The sequence below is a fragment of the Varroa destructor genome, unplaced genomic scaffold, assembly GCF_002443255.2.
Source record: "Varroa destructor unplaced genomic scaffold, Vdes_3.0 BEIS01000005.1, whole genome shotgun sequence".
NCBI lineage: Eukaryota > Metazoa > Arthropoda > Arachnida > Mesostigmata > Varroidae > Varroa > Varroa destructor.
In genome coordinates, this window is record NW_019211458.1 from 8,884,679 (window position 1) to 8,902,356 (window position 17,678).

Here is a 17,678-nt window from a genome sequence, read left to right on the forward strand (position 1 = left end):
AGATGAAGGAGACGGGCAGAGCGAGTGGCGAAGATCACTAGTAAACGTTTGACGCCAACACTAACGCCAACGTGTGGAGCTCAATCCGCGTGCTGACGAAGTCCCACTGAGTGTTGTCTACATCATCTTTCACGGCGATGACGGTGCTGGCATAGAATCCAGTAGCAGTGCCTCCCTCAATCAACGATTCTTTGTGTACGTGCGCTACCGAACGTCTTCATGCAGCGAAAAAGACGAGGAGCGGTGGCGAGGCGCGGAGCTGGTGGAGGCGGTGGATCAGACGAGAAAGAAAACCTGTCCTTCCCTATTTTGAAACGTGACGAAAGAGAACAAGGCTATAAGAGCGAAAAAAAAGGAAAGAGCTAAGTGACGGAAAAGAGCTCTAAGGCAAAGTTCGAAGAGGAATTTGTATTTATTTGAAGCTGGTAGAGAGTAAGTTCTGCGTAGTTTGGTAACGGAAAACACCAACGGTGGGCTATTAGCAACCACAACACAAGTATTTCTTAGAGGTGGACTGAACCACCAATTTCGATGTGAAGGGCTGTACTGAGCTGCATAGTCATTGTCCCGCTGCTGTTGCGGCACAGGTATTTTGAGGGGCCGACAATTGGAGATTAATGGCTGAAATACTTGACTCGACTACCTGCTCATAAGGCTCATTCGAGAAGTGTCCCTGAGGCGCTGACCCTGTCAGACCAACAGAAAAGTATAGCAACCGAGATAGAAAGCATGTTGGGTGGGTCTTAGCCGTTTGATATTCTACGACCCACATCGAGTGGCCCTTGAGTATGCATGGGGCTTGCTTGAACTTGATACCTTGACGTCGCCGTTCTGTATTAGCCAACAAGAAGGGAATTACTGGCGACCTAGGTTACGATGAAAAATTAAGGCACGTCAGGTTGAGTGTCAAGCCGCAGGAAAAACATGTAATATTGATTGACGGATTTAAATAGATGCTGGTCTGATCTTGACCAAACGCTTGAGTGGTTAGCAATTCATTCGAATATCAGGGAATTTATATTTTTTTGTAACTACTCCGTAACAAATGCGAAAAAGCTAACTTCCTTATGGCTTATCTTTTGCCACTTTCTTTTCACTTTATGCAGCAGCTGACCATCCGTTCTGGTTTGCAATATGCCTGAGCGATATCAATTAAGGCTAGAACTGGGCAGAAAAGCTCTGCGTGTGCGGGAATAGCTTTTCTTTTACATAGTTCCAGAGCTTGTGAGCATGTGCTAAGACATTTCATTCACCAGCCACGCATATCCATTAAGACACATATATCGCCGTGAATAGCGTATATTGACAATATCTGATGATGAAAATGAAATATGTCTTGCGTATAATAATAAAGTCAAAAAGCGCCGCACTATGACTTCGGTTAATATAATTTTATGCAGGCTTTGACGGAGCTCATCACGGTCTGATCGTCTCATCTCAAGTAGTTGTGCAGTAGATACATGCAGCGACCGCGAAGGCTCTGGCTTCCTTTGCTTGGTATCGCTATCCCACGCGCAAGACCTCTTTAACCTCAGTAGACGGGACATTATTACATCGTAGTGGACATCATATCGTGGTCAAACACGTATACACAATCACAGCACACTACAGACAGACAAACAGATAGGCCCACAGGGATATTATATATTAAGACAGCTATGCCAACCCATCATACCTGATCACAACACGACGCCTGTTGAACAATCGCCCGCAACGCCATCGGTTGTCGGTTCAGTGTCCCCATCAGTTCAGCGTCAACTGAATAAGGGGAACAGGGGATCGCACGGCCCCGATTCAATCATGGCAGCGGCGGCGGCGGCGTTGCTCGTGGACGCAAGCACGAGCGCATAGCTGCTATTAATATCAGTTGCTGCGAGTCCGGCATTTCAGGACTGGCGCCTTCTCTTCGACTTTACACAGAGCGACATTATGACCGAATAACATTCTTCATGCCACGCTAATAATATGACCAATCCGCCTGTTGTCGGCAAGCCGAAGTAATAATGCATAGGGAAGAAACGACAACCGTAAGACCACGAAGATGGTCATGATTTCAGCCGCAACAATGGGGAGAACAGCAGAAAGAGGATTCGAAGATGAATGGAAAAGCCAGGAAATTGTCCAGAGGTAGGAAAAGCTAAAGAACAGTTGTCTGTGATGGACAACTGACTGACTACGACAACGGCATGAGTCTTAGAAGGAACCGATACGAGCGAAGTGGGGCTAGCGTTAGGTCGGTTGCTGGAAGCTGCACGTCATCAATCCTTTTTCTCCCATCTTTTGTCCAGCGCAAATGCTCCTCCTTTTGATGCTTTATCGGGCAACAGTCAAATAAGAACAGTGCTTAGAGTGCTGCGTTAGCGTCTTTGGGTTTGTTTGTCAGCTTTGCTGTCTACCTGATCCTTGATTTGATCGTGCATCGAATGTCCAAGGATCTGAACAACAGAGGCCACGTGCAGCACACCAACATGGGTCACATTGGCAATAGTGGTTATTCAAGCAATGTCTTAGGCGGCTTAAGAAATTCGCGGGGTTACATCGCTACAGTATAGAAACACGTATGTATACGCCCACCGCACAGGACATTAGGGAACTACTCAAATGCTTAGATATACACTAACGAATTTTACACGGAAAAGGACGGAAGCACCCCAATGAGGAACTTAGGTACTTGTACTATAGACCAGCACCGACGCGGAGCACAATTAAGTGATGAACGTTGGATGTATTTGGTTATGTTCAGTTCGACCTGTGGTGGTGAGTGTAATGTTCCTCACGAGACCATAAGCATCAAGTGAATTGTGGCGCCTCGTGTGTACAAAGCTCACAGATGTCCATAGCAGGCGGGTGGTCATAAAGAAGGATGACGTGGTCACGACTGACCCAAAATATTATGGCTGGGTTGCTTGCACTGCACACTGACTCAGTGGGGTTAGGGTTGACGATGACGGTGGCGGAGAGCGATTGCTGATTCGAGAGTTGCTTGACAGCGGCCAGCTAACAAAGGCAAGCATCTGTCGTCGTAGGCGACGATTGTCGGCGTAGTCACAATCCGTAGCCGGTGACACCGAAAGTAATCGCAGACACACAGGCAACATTATGTCCGAGCACAATTTCGCTCGCAAGCGCGTGCACATAAATGCAAACACACTTACGCACACCGATATATCGCTCTCTGACTGCTTGTCTATAGGAAGAATCAAGACACAAGCCTCGCTGTTGATATTGCAGATGCTGTTGACCACAGTAGAAGCTTGTGGAAGCAAACCCAATGACAATAGTAGCGGCAGAAACATAAGTCCAAGTCATCTCAGAAACCCCAACGGCTATTGGCCGCTTGGTTGCGAACAATGCTATAGCAACGAAACGTTCAACGTGCAAATGGCTAGTAAAAGAAGTGATTGCAAATGGAGAATCTAGGCAGACTACTGTTAAGCTGACGAAATTTTACAGCGGATATTTCAACGTAATAATCTGTCAAGTCTTGAAGTGAGTATAGGTCAGTTCCCATATCGTTCTAATTGGAAGTTGAACACCGACATTACCCATGAATGAAGATTCTACCAAGGTCAAACTCAGACGAAGTAATACGTTTGATAGTGTTTCGTCCCCGCGGGACGAGCAACACTTTACGCTCACCCCGCAAAATCTAAGTAGATTTGCTTTTATGTATCTTTTGAATATGAAATACATATACAGACTTGTCGTCGTAATCTAAATGAGGCTACCGCATAAAACATCCGAATGTAATTCTATCAAATCTATTTTTTTTTAGCAAAAAAAAGGAGCTAGCTAGCTAGCTCTATTTGTTGTCATTTTTCACTACGCCAGCTGAAATATATGCCCCGTGGGAAACCACAAAAATCGATTCTGCAGTGGATTGTCAGATCAAACTTTCTATATCGGGAAGCGACAAATCGCGGACTGCTATAGCCCGATTTTGTGGTGACCTGTCTAGCTTTAGACTTCGCTTGCGACTAACCTTCACTTCCTGCAGAAATCTGAAAAGGGGCAAACATTTCGTTTTTCGTCGTCCTGGCCAGATCTTAATAGAAGCCGTCTAAAGTGACTGCTCGATGTAGTAACTCAACCCAACCCAACCCAATCCATCCCATAACGTTACCTACCCACACACTGTACAAACGCTATGTATCGCTATGTTACTATATGTAACTCGAATGTTACTTTTGTTGAGGTCGTACTGGTTAACACGTCTCCCTAAAACAGACTATGTGTTATTTCAGAGTGTGGTTAGACTCTGTAAATTTCTGCAGATTTCCTACTTTACGGCTCTGACTGACAGCAGTTCCCATTCGTGACTAAATACGTGACGCCGTTTTGCACAAGTACATCTGCTGGTACAGTATGTATAAATGCTAATGTAGCCAGCATATAACAAGCAAATCAGTATACAAATGACAGTTAGCTCACTCTCGCTTGTATAAGGGGAAACGTCGTTGTTTCACTGAGTCTTCACCTGATCCATTGAGCGTATAAGATGGAAAAATTTAGGCCGATGGTGACAGTGGCCTATGAGCTTTTCAAATTATATTGACATAGTATATATTTCGTAATAATTGCAGTAACTCGAACGAATGTATCTACCGCGAATCATTGCATAAATTGTACTGCATATTTGTACGAATGCATAAGCTCAAAGCCCGACGCCTTCATGCGTTATATATGGGAACTCGAACAAGCAGTTTCCGCTTTGAGGGGTGGAATCGACCTTGACTCTATTCGAGCTTTAAGGAGTGTTGTGCCTCAACGAGATACACTGTTAGCTTTATCGAACTGCATACAGGTAGAATTTAATCACCGAAAGCGTTGGCTGCCGAGATCCGAATGTGACCCACTTAAGGAAGCCAGAAATTTCTATATATACGGTCATGAAAATGGAAAATATAAAGATTCTAACACTATATATACAAATGAATGAACAAAAAGCGTATGATGCTCATTTTTTACGAAGTTAGTCGTGAAACTATTACACGCACGCAAAGATAAATTTCCCTACGCTCAGCTAATAATATAAATAGATTACTGAGAATTTTCAATCGTCCTTTTACCATACATTGTATATACGTTTTCAGGTGCGTATTTGAGCTTGAACCCTGTTGATACTAACTGGTGTCTGAAGCATGCTTCATAGACCATTACTAGGATATCGTTATTAAACAATTAGCGAAGTCCAAAATTTGAGTATTTGCTTCCTGGTCTTTATCTTTCATATACAAATCGAAGTGATACGATTTGAAGCACCATCTTAACAAATATAGTAGCAGCACTTAATCAAAACAATAAATGAAAGCATAATCGAAGAATGGTAGGACTTAACTCACTGTTCAATACAAAGGTCTTAATCTCTCTGCATTGCAACCCTTTACCATGAGGTTCCAGGCGCTGCCTGTGATTTGTTGACAGAGCTGTAGACAAGTAAACGGATTGTGCGCTGTATCTGGAATGGATTGGTATGTAGATGGGATACAGGGGTTAGATGAGTTTTGGCTCCCTAACGGCAGCAGATAGGAGCCTTGATGACGCGCACAGCGGGACGTCCATGACGGCTTCAGATCAAGGAGCAGACAACGAGCAGTTAGTGACTGGCATCGGTACGACTATTGACTATGCAGGTCGCCCACCCTAAAGGAGAGCGATAGATGACCAGTTAGAAGTACACCTGAAAAAAATTTAAAACAAACGGCCATGTTCTTTTGCCGGCGGCGGCGGCGGTGGCGGCGGCGGCGGCGGCGGTGGTGGTGGTGGTGGTGGTGGTGGTGGCGGTGGTGACGACGATGACGATGACCCAGCCCTCTCTCGTAATTTTCTTTCTCACTGTTCACTCGTATCTATTTTCTCTTTTCGGTTAAACAATGAGCCGATACAGTCCGTCTGATTTACAATATCACTAGCTGTGACTTTAGCGTAAAGCTGAGAAATATGCTCGACATAGTGACATAGCAGGAGTGAATAAACTTGAAGCAAAGGTATTTTGAAAGAGAAACGACCTAGTACTACAGACCAGAACTGATTATAAACAGGTACCGAAGCCTCTGATGGTGTTTGTTAGACATCGATGTTACCACTCCAGCGTTGAAAGAGATGGTAGCTGAAAGGCCTGAAAGAGGGTCACCCCCCGCCCGTTCATTAAATTAAACTCTAGCAATCAAAACGTCTATAAGCGTCCGCCGAAACAAGATAGCAATATACGATATACACTTCCCTCTGGTTTCCGCTATAACCCATAAACTATGATAACGGTATTTAACTGTGAGTGAAAAACAGAGAGGTCCAGTACGTATATACCTGGTTAAAGCTTGCACCCCTAAATCGGTTTTGCCAGAGTCCTGTTGCAGGACACTGGTACGATACTTGCGCAATATGATACATGTATATGAAGATTAAGAAATTATCGTTAATAGGTATTATGAATAAACGCATTTTACTGCGGATATATTATCGAATTTCAGAAGTTCCATAACTATAGATTTTTGGCAATAATGAGTCGGTATCGCCGCGTCCTTGAACTGGCTCCTACACTTAGGTAAGGCCATAAGTCAATTTAATTCAATGCCTCAGACAGTGTTCGATTTTTTATCCCATTTGTTTAACCCTACCTGCGCTACTCATGTCTCTAATGAAGGTTGCAGCGTACTCTACCATTATTTCAAGAAAATCAGTGCCAAACAACAAAGCTATGTTAGCATTAGAAGCTGATTTTACTTACAGTAGGTAAATGTATCCTAAAACGAACTCTCGTACGAGACTTGCTACCTCTTTTGGTTAGCCTCGAAATGTAAGTGTTAATGCCATAAGAAGTAAAATATGAGAAATGGGAGAGAAGACAACGCGACGTCAACGAACGGTAACAACAACAAGCTAGAGCCTGCTGTGAAGCAGGCTCACTCGCCCGGAACTTGGAAAAAAGCTGCTTGATGATCACTTGAGTGATGTGAATCGTTAGTATCATCATCGACAGGAACAATCATTTTTTAGGAGTGGCCAGATCTGCTCGGCTCCGTTAGGCCGCTGCTGTCGACCTAGGTTTGATAGGACCTATGCCGAACCAAAAGGAAACGAGCCGAGATTCAAGATAGACCTAGCACACGAGGGCGAATGATTCTCCGAACTCACAATAGCACCAAAATGACGACCTCAATAACTGAACAGCCTCCGGCACGAACGGTATGTACACGCTTCAGTATACAACTATATGTACGCAGACTACGTACACAGCAAAGACACGCGTACACATACCGTCTAGTAACATACGTATGCACACCACTACACCGGCGCCAGTATGATCGTGATGATCGAAAAGCGGAACAAACATCTAACATGCATGAAAACAAGATTATACAGATTGCCTTTGTCATCGTTATGTGTAAGATTTATCTGCAGACTACCTGTCTGGCTGTAGCCTGTGTAACCCTATTAGTTTTCGACATTTCTGTTCTGGTACTACTATTTTTCTAAGAGTCGCTGACCCGTTTCGGATATGTTTGTATAACAGGTGGGTGGAGCAGTAGTCGAAATATTTCGATGACATTTTTACGATTGCGATGACCTTAGGCGAGAACAAGCGACGCTAGCCGACAACTTCAGAATGACACAGAATCCGAGAGACAGATAGCACAGCAACACCGAACGGCGGAACTTTTTTTGACACGTTAGGAACAATAGACTTGTCGGCGTTAATCAGCAGTTACACAAAGTCATGTTATCCGAACATTCATCCCCTGTTGGAGATAGAGTAGAAAAAATCAGGAAGAGGACGTTAAAAGTTTCACATTAAAGAGCTCAGGGGGGCTGGGTGTAGAAATAAAGCGATTCAATGAAATGACTAACTTTGTCCTGTCTCAAAAATAAGGCTGAACGTCATCGTCGTGTTCAGCGGTATAGAAAAAGTATAGTAGAGTTGAAAGTGAACCAAGCAATCATAGCAAGACGGGGTCTCAAGCAAGAGCTAGGATCTTATAAAGAAAGAGATGATATTACGACATATAGGCGATAACTTTTAAAAGCTGTACGCGGTTACTATCTGTAGACAGACATGCGACAGACAGCCCCAAAAAGTCTACAAAGTCGGCTTAAGTTATAGAGAATACTATTACGTTCAAGCAGGGCCGAGAAGGCGCAAATGTTAACGTATGGATTATTGCTAAGCAAGATACGTTTAAGCAGGTATTAGCTGAGAGGCATAGAAACTTAACTATTATGAATAGAACAAATCATACATGAGACAAGGTAGCATAGGGTGTAAATAGCATGATACTTTGAAGGTAAACGGTACGGAACTGGCGCACAAGTGATAAAACATTGTCAACATTGCGACAAGATAGACGGATCAGGGCGATAAGGTATAGATACTAAAGGCAATAAGAGTCGACTTAATTCGCTATTGGTGATCTGTTAAAGGTTTTTAAACATCGAAACAAAGGGCTTGCACGTATTTTCTACGTGTTTTCTACGGTATCGACTTAATCGTCTGATATTTGGATTATTCTTGCTATAACAGATCTTGCCTATGTAGGAACGCAACACATTGTCGAATGTCTGACATAAAATATCTTTGACATTGATAGTATTATGAATATTTATTGTGTCACATTGATTCTTAGGCGGTGTAACTTAGAGAACGGCTTGCACTCGAACAAATCTGGGCATCGGCCTATCAGCTTTGGCACCGCTACCCAGAAAACAGTGAACCATACAGCCAGTTGATTTCTGCTTTTCTCATCCCAACAAAAAGCAAGAAGCCGTGCGGACAAACGTTACCTTTATAGCGTTGTTATTCTTCCTCGAAGCCGAAGTCTGATCGTTCGCTTTGATCGTCTTGTTTCACCCCCGCTCCCCCCACGTACAAACCTTTTCTACGAGAAAATCCATTGCTGATCAGATTGTTGTTGCTGTTGTCCCATATCTCGCCGTTCAATCTTGAAGGTCCTTTGACTTTTCGCTTGAGTCGTCGCTTAAATTGGACGCCAATCGGAGCTAGTCGTCAGCCAGCTACTTAGTGGTTAGGTCAGCTCGGCTGTCTCTGTTTGGAAGCTGGGCAAACTCGCTCGCTATACGCGGCATTGGCTACCGTCTTAAACCTCGTTCGAATACTGAATTATCAGAAGTAGCATCTTTCGCAGCTCGAACGCAACGGCCCATGTTTAGCGAAACGACTGAGCCTGCGTCTGGCTTTGTATATGAATGTTTTGTTTCAATGGTTTAAAAGCAATTACGATGAGATATGAGCAGCGACGAGGTGATCAGCCGACGAAACTAGCCATACGCGCTCGTACCTTCGACAGGCAAAGCAGGTGACCGACGCAGACAGACGGCTGCACGAATATCCACGGCAAAGATATAGTCGAAGCCATGAAGTGTATCATTCGCTTTTACGCGTTTATCTACGACGCTGCTCATTAAGTGTCAAAGCAGCTTCAGAAAGTTGAGGTCCAAAAACCTAACAATTTAGTAACTCAGGCCATTGTTAGGATTCGCAGCAATAAAATTAAGCATTTTCACCCATGAAGCTTATGAGTGAGTTGCATTTATTTATACGTTGGCATGGAGAGTATAATTGGACTAAGCCTTTTTTCGCTGCGTCTGTGTACCCGTTTATACCTCTGCTTATTTTATCAATATGTATAACGGTCAAAAAGAACAATTTATTGGTAACAGTAATTTGTATGTATGTATGTCAACACTAAAGTGTACATCGCTAATCGAATGTCTGAGTAATTCTCAACAATGGCCACAGAACGATCAATCCGAATGTAAACCAAGACAATTTAGGTGTCTCGCAGTTAAACTTTACGCCAGGTTGTACTGCCTGATATACGAAAGCCCATTTTAATGTCGGGTTTAAATGAATAAAACGTCGTCCTTAGAAAAGCGCTGATATCCGAAAGAAGAAACTAGATATGGATCGGCTTTTATTGCACCCGATGGAAATGCCATGCCCTAATAGAACTTGTTAGCTAACGAAATTCAGCCTGGACCTAGAGGTATAGGCCGGCTACTAGGGCATTTATAACCTTCAAGAAATGATGTGATGGGCACATCTACCTAGTTCCAGAGCATTTCCTAGTTACGTTTTTGAAAGTCATTGAAAGAGGAATCTTAAGTAAATTAACATCTAGTCGGACCACTGTAGCAAGACAAATTGACAGGTTCCCAAAAGACATCATTTCCCCTAATTGCTCTTACCTACATTTTACTGTGAAGCGTCAAATAGCGACGATTTCCTGTGTTTCCCAACTATCATTTTTCATTACGGTCGTAATAGCAGCTGTTAGAAAAGTCCGAGGCAAACATTAGTCGGTGATAGCAAAACGAGTGGCCGTCTCTGAGCCTGTCGACAGTGCGCTACCGACAAGTAACCAGTTCCTTCATCTAACTGACTAAGAACAAGTTTAACAGGGCTTAAACTGTTAGTGTTGAGCTAGATATTTGCCATTCATTTATGCCCCTCTGGACTCAGACAGCGATAGGAGCGAATTCACTGATTTTGCTATTCGTGTTGCTGCTGTTTCTACATGGTTTCTAAGTATATGCCTGAGAAATGTCACGGCCGTAAACTATTGCGACGGGTCGTCAACGCCGACGAGCATGGCGATAGTCACTACTGACGTGCTCACAACGGCGTGAAACCAGCCAGCAGCGGCAACGCAGTGGACAATAGCATACAAGCAAAGGTTGTATTGGGTGCCGCTGTTTATTGCTACTACTGCTTTCACTGTCAAATTAAGTATCATCATCTTAATAATAATATCTTCTTTTCTCATCTCGTGTCATCTCGAAATCGTTTTCAAGCGATGGGATTTTTCGGCTGCGTTTGTTGCTCTGATAGACCTTTTGGCACGAGATAATCGTGCACCCCTTTTGAGTGAAGTCAACTCAAAAAGCGCAGAAGTAAGAGAAAATTTACGGAAAAAAGGCGAAAAGAAAAAAACAGCTACCACCACCTGTTGTTAGTACCGATGACAGTGTTTATTCCTATTCGTTAGTGGAATTTGAGCTAACTGCTCGACACGCTTTTAGTTACTAACAAGCTATTACGTTATACATGAAAACCCTCGAAGCGCGCCTCATTAGCCAGTCTCACAATGCAAAGTTATTAGGATCATCACCAGATCAATATGCCTTCAGTCGCTATAATTTTCTAGAGCGACAATAATAACCGATCATCTGCATAGTGGAGTGTTCCAGTGCATCCACAGAACCCGCTAAACATATGTGTACCGAAATGGGCACACTGACGACCAGCAAATAGAAGTATTCCTAACGAGGGAAGCCAATGTGTAATAAAGCCGAATACTTATCACGGACACGTGGTGCTTCAGAATCAACCAACGCTGTCGTTCTGCCGTACGAGTGCGTACGGCGCACTCTAGTAACTTTTTGAGCGTGCACCGTACATTTTGTTACACACAATGCCCTGTTAGCGTGCCGATAGGTTATAGCAATCCGCCAAACTCAGTCGCCTAACTGGCTCCCAGCGGCCCAATGGTGATGTACGCGAACAGAATCACCGTTGAGTCAAAATGGTCACCGTCCGCTTCGCTACTGCAAGCTGGTCCCAGTTACGAGTCGGTAACAAATAGAAGACTGAAAAGGCAGAGCAGAAGAGATATCACTCGAACTGATAAAAAAAAAAACTGAAAGCCAACCAAACGAGGTTCTCCATCGTAAGCGAATGGAATTTTGAGACGCGCCATATATTCCCCTAGCCTTATTTCTCTCAATCCTGCTGTCTGCATCTTTGCGTGTGAGTGCCTGAATGAACGTGCGCGTCTGCCTTATATAACTCTGTCTTCTTCCTGTCTGTCTGTCTGTCCTTGTATGACGTAGCACGTTAAAGTGTGTATGTCCTACGTTAGATAGCGCCACGTTGCACGACCGCCTAAAGTTTAGCCTGGTTCCCCCCACCAGCCGCCGCCAGCAGCTGGACCACCCGGGTTAGCCCGACATTGACCATTTCCCAATTTGTAGCTGCACAAAGGGAACGGTGAACCAGCGCGCAGATGAGACGAAAGCTGCAAAGAGAAGGGGTATCTGGATGATAGGCTTAGTGACAACGCTCTGAGACAGTAGTGTAAAATGAAGTTAAGTGTATGTTTTGCTATCTTCTATCTCTCTACAACGAAATATTAAGCGTAGAGTGAGCGGTCGCTTGTTTGGCTGACCAAGCGGCTTTCGATGATGCCGTAGTCGGCGCTGTTAAGACGTAGCGCTGGAGCGTAGGGACAGCGGATCGCTAATAGAAGTAGCGATAATCACCGCCGCCATGGTCGTAGCAGCAGAAATGGCAAAACGAAGTTACAAACAAAACGCATGCTGTACAATGACGGCTGAAGCGAACCCCAGCGAAGGCACAAGACACAATCATAGATATATAATAATCATAGCAGTTAGAATCAACACTTCTATCATCGCTATCAACGACGCCGCCGATTATTGGTATCAAGATAATTATCATATATGTATAAGCGTCCGGGGAATAGATGAAGCGTTGCATAGAGACAACTGGTCAGCCGGTAACGGCAGACGTCATCGTTGTTTAGATGGTTCGATAGTGGAAGCATTTGTCGTTGTTGTTACTGTTGTCGTCATCGTCGCTAACAAGACGGTCCTGATGAGACGTGGCCGTAAAACGATACTTTAATTGATATTAATTAAGAGAAATTATTTTGATTTGATTGTCGTTGCTGTTTGTGTACCTATACAATAGCTATTTAGCAACCACTGATCTATGTAGTACGCATGAGTACGTGTATAAAATGCACGCAGCCAACGTTCATGGCGGCCAAGTGGAATGTTACAGTGAACCACCCGATCTGATTCGTAGTAGCGGTATTTTTAGTATCGATAACAGAAGTAGCAATAGAACAGAGAACGATAAATTATAGAAACGATATATACACACACACACACACACATATATATATATATATGTCTAATACAGCACCTATGACTGCGATCATGACGATATGCTGATAAAAAGTCTTAGGAAGTAACGATTGGTAAAATTTATCGAACGACAAAGTGGTGTTACAGATAATGTTGTTGCCCAGATAAAAAGAGAATAGAACACAGCCGTAGCAGCGAACGTAATGAACATCAGTCGCTTGACGCGGTGAAAAGCAGATACGCGGCAAGAGGGGAAAATGGCGCGGAATGAGGTGAGGGTGGGGGAGGACGGAGGTAGACAAAAGCGGAACAGAAAGATGAATGTTGACGCTGATCCCGAACGCTAGTATTTTCTATGTGGATATAATGGCATGAGCTTCTAAGTTAGTTCGCTCGACGGCTTGCGTACTCAAATCATCTTGCGGGTTACTTTTGGGGGGCCATTAGTAATCAGTGTATTTAAGGTAAACAGCCTGACCTTACATAAGATAGCTATTCGAAAACACTCTTCGGCAGCTTTTTCGATTCGAAGATTTTTTTGGAGCACAACACACGGATAAAAAAAACATTTACAAGTTCTTCCATTTCTTAATTGGATATTCAGGATTGGGGCGATGAACATACTGAAATAATGTCTTCTGGAAAGCTGGGTATTCAAAATTACGGCACCAGCTGTAAGTACCTTCAAAATGCCTGTCCCATTTCCTTTAACTTCTGCTATTTTCTCATGTTTTATGATGTATTCTAATCTGTGTTATGATCTGCGTCGTTACCTTTTCGTCGTTGGTGTTGTTCTTTAAGATTATTGCATTGTTTTTGTATAATTGAGAAAAATAAGAATGAATAAGCCAGACGAAGTTGCAGCAGCTCGTTAGGGGGAATCCGCTAAAACCGCGTACTTTGTCGACCCGTGTTCTCCATCAGACATTCATCATACGACACGACGTGCGTTCTGTCATTTACTACTTTACAATTAACCACGATTTCACTCTGGCAAAGGCGCGCCCCAACGGCGAAGCAGCTTCGTGATCTGAACAACAAAAAGTGACCACCAGTGCTATGGCCACAGGAGGCTGTCGGTGACCATCAACAATCAGACAGCGACCGCCGTCCGCCATAACCGTCTCACCGTTCACAAAATATGGCAGACATCGGATAGACCGACGGACAGCAGACAGAGTGATCACTCATTAACAATACCCCTCACCACTGCTACTGTTAACTAGCTTCTGCCGCGCATACATACAAATACCTACGGAGGGCAATGTCGAACAAAACAGTGGCACTTCGACGTTTGTGCGTATTTATAATAACCAGTGCCCTTACGGATAAACAGGAAACGCGAAAAAAACGAGATACGTTCATTCAACGAAGAATAAAGAGACAAAATAGAGAAAAGATCACTTTTGCGACGAACAACGTTATCTATATATTTACGCTGAAGCTAGAAGTACTTACAATTTTGTAAGCACATCGTGCTACGTAGACAATCGTCCTTCAGATGCACTGACATCAACAACAATTTATTTCCGGAGTTTGAGGACCTACAGATTGGATTATTTAAAGTAAATGGTAATAACAGTCTTGACCACGGTTAGGATTTTCCTCACCGATCATTGAGCGTACGGGGTATCTCAACAAAAGAGCTATGAATCCGTTGACGGATTTTTATCTCGTTTGGAACAACTTAGGCCTACTGGAAATTCGAATATGGGGCGCGCGTCAAGCGAAGGTTTACCACCGTAAACTTCCAGAGTAAATGCATTGACGCTAGGACACTGAGGTCCATTTGCGTAATGAGATGACTATTTTCGCTTAATACGTAATAGCTCGTCGTCTTCATCGTCACCATTGCTACAACCATCACCATCACAACGCACAAGAGTGCCTTCGTTTTTCGGCGTTCCAGAAACTGTAATCGAAAACCTTTTTCCTCGGCAACTATGGCAGCACAGTTCAACCTTGCCGCTATTTCAGCTGCCTGGATTTAATCCTGCGGCTAAAAATGGGAATAATATCACGTGCAGAGATAACCCAAAAACGAAGCAATAGCAATCCGAACGCGTTACTACGTACATGACAAACTTATATTCGTTAAGTAAACTGGGAGCTGCATTGAAACGAACTAAAAAGACCATTGGTTGCTTCGTAAACCTTGCTAATAACCCCCTAATGTTTCTGTCGCCGTAGTACAATTGCATACACATCACTTTCTAATAGATTCCTTCCTGCCGGCTGTTATGTAGCAGCATTTCCGCGGGAAAGCTGTACTATCTTCTGACAGGTATGGCCCAGAGGAGAAAAAAAACTAACGTAATCATTTGCCTATCTGTTTCTAGGTGGGCTTTTTCACCCGGATCCGATCAAGCTACAACGGATCGGGGCCCCCTATGCGTTCATGCATCATTTCCACGAAGCCATTACTAGTTGGCTGACAACAACAACGCTGTTCATATCAGTAGCCATTCGGCATTATAAATATACGCCACGCAGAATGTCACCGATAGAACCATTGGCATGGAAGCATACTTACAATAATATCTGATCGACTACGAACTGGGATCTCGTTGCTCATGTTCAAGTTATTCTTTATTACGTACATTTTCTCTAAACAACGAAAACAGGGAAAAATGTCCACGAGGTTTAAGTTGACAAATGCGGTGTCGGTCATTGGACCAAAGTAGGGTCTCACGTCTCATGCTGTGACGAAAAAATAGATGTCAATGCAAGTTACTAGAACAAACATTTTTACCGTTTATTTGTTTTCTTTCCATTTCAAGTACGCGTGGTTGGCGCCCAATTTCAGACCGTTTGCAACGTAGTGTCAGTTAAACAGCCAGAGAACTTCAGTTCTCAAGAATTACGCAATGGAGCACAGAGTTCTGCAGCTGGATTGCATTTTGCGTCAGTGATCGTCAGAAATTACGTTTCATCATGGATACGTTCGGTGACTAATTCAATTGCGATTATAACGTACTAGCGTATCATATCCACAATATCGATAAGCCGTGACAATGCGCAATACGTTGTTCTTCCGAAGACACGCATATCGGGCCTGTGTCGTTGCCGGCTGTGCAGACCCAACGTAAACTGTCACCTCTTAGCTCGGCTGCAAGCGCATCTCCGTGCGTCAGTTGGACTGCGCGTATGCAGCGATCGATTGGCGAGCTCCTGTAATTAAGGTGTCAAGGATCATTCCCTGTTACGCCAGCTTGGCGGCCTCGAGAATGCTTTCGTCGCCGGTGACTACTGTTTATGCCCTAAAAGGTTCTGGGTCTCGGGTGTGTCTGCCCCGACCGGTTTTCCTGCAAGCAAGACGTGATGTGAAACGTCCCATTATCCGGACGGCGTGCGCCTGAACTGTTACAGCATTGGGAATAAAGCTTCAGGCCAGTTTAGGTAGCAAAGGCTATATAAAGTGATTTGAGCTTTGGTGTCCGGCCGGTGCGCCGTTGTTTAGACAAATACGAAAATCGAGTTTCACTTACCGAGAGATCTCTCATCAGCTTTACTAGTTCTATGTTGATCTTATACGTACCAATCTAAAGCGCACAGATGTACAGTATCTTTTTTATATTTTAATGTTTAGGTACAATTGAGAGCACCAGACGAGTAAGAATTGTAGCTTTGTAAGTCATATCAGTGGCTCTATGAGATCTGTGCAAAATGGCTTTTAAATTTATGGACTATTTGAGCTCCATATTTTTTTTACCAATAGGTGAGGAGCCGATAAGTACACATATATCGTCTGCACATTCTCAACCGAGCTGAACACAGATATTACAGTATTATTTACCTTAAAAGGCGTAACCGGTACCTGTAATATTTCTCAGTGTCCCTTTGTTTAAGTAGGAATCTTATACTCCAACAGCAAGTAAGGAGTAACAACGGTTCTGGCACAAAAGATCCAAAAGACACCTTACCAATACGAAGCTCTGCATTTCTATCAACGAAGTTGAACGCAGCATACGCCATTACGTACATGAGTACTCGTACACGCTGTCATCTAATAGATGTATTCATTATACGTATGTTCCTACGGCTGAACGGTTTTGCCGCTGCGACGACAAGATGTCACAACAAAAAGAACGTATTTATTGATTTCTGTTATTTTCGTTCATCTCTTTCCGAGACTTGCCCGCCGGTTCAGGCCTTGTAGGGCTTAGCTTAAGCCTGAGTTCTGTCTATGAATCGCCGAACGTCTATCGGCTTCACGGCTTCATCGATAGCCCAGCCACAGAAATAGGGTCGCTTACCAAGTTCGTTGTGGGTTTGCGGCTTCGTGACGTAGTTGTCGCTGTCATCATCACCGTGGTCGCCATCGTCGTCAATACGATGACAGAGGAATGCATTTTCGTTGCTCGCATTTGTTCCACGGTGTGCAGTCACTTCGAACCATGTTCTGCCCTGTCCGTGTCGTTGCGTTATGGCGACATAGTTCCACTGGATCTACCATAGTTGTCGCGGCATGAAGCAATCGAATAGGGTACGACCCCTTCGATCGGTGGGTCAGGCATTCAGTACATTCCAGTTCGAAACGCGACATCATTGACGCGTTGCTCAATGGACTCGTGTGAACTCCGTTGTGTCTTAGCGAAAGGAAGTCATGCCCATTGGCCGATGGGCCACATGGCCATCGTTCCGACAATACGTATATACGAAAATGCACTAAGCATGCAACGCAAAAATGCATACCCAATAACACAAAATAGAGCGTTGTACATGAATCAAAACCCCTCTGTGACGCATGGTCGGAAGATCGAGGAGAAACC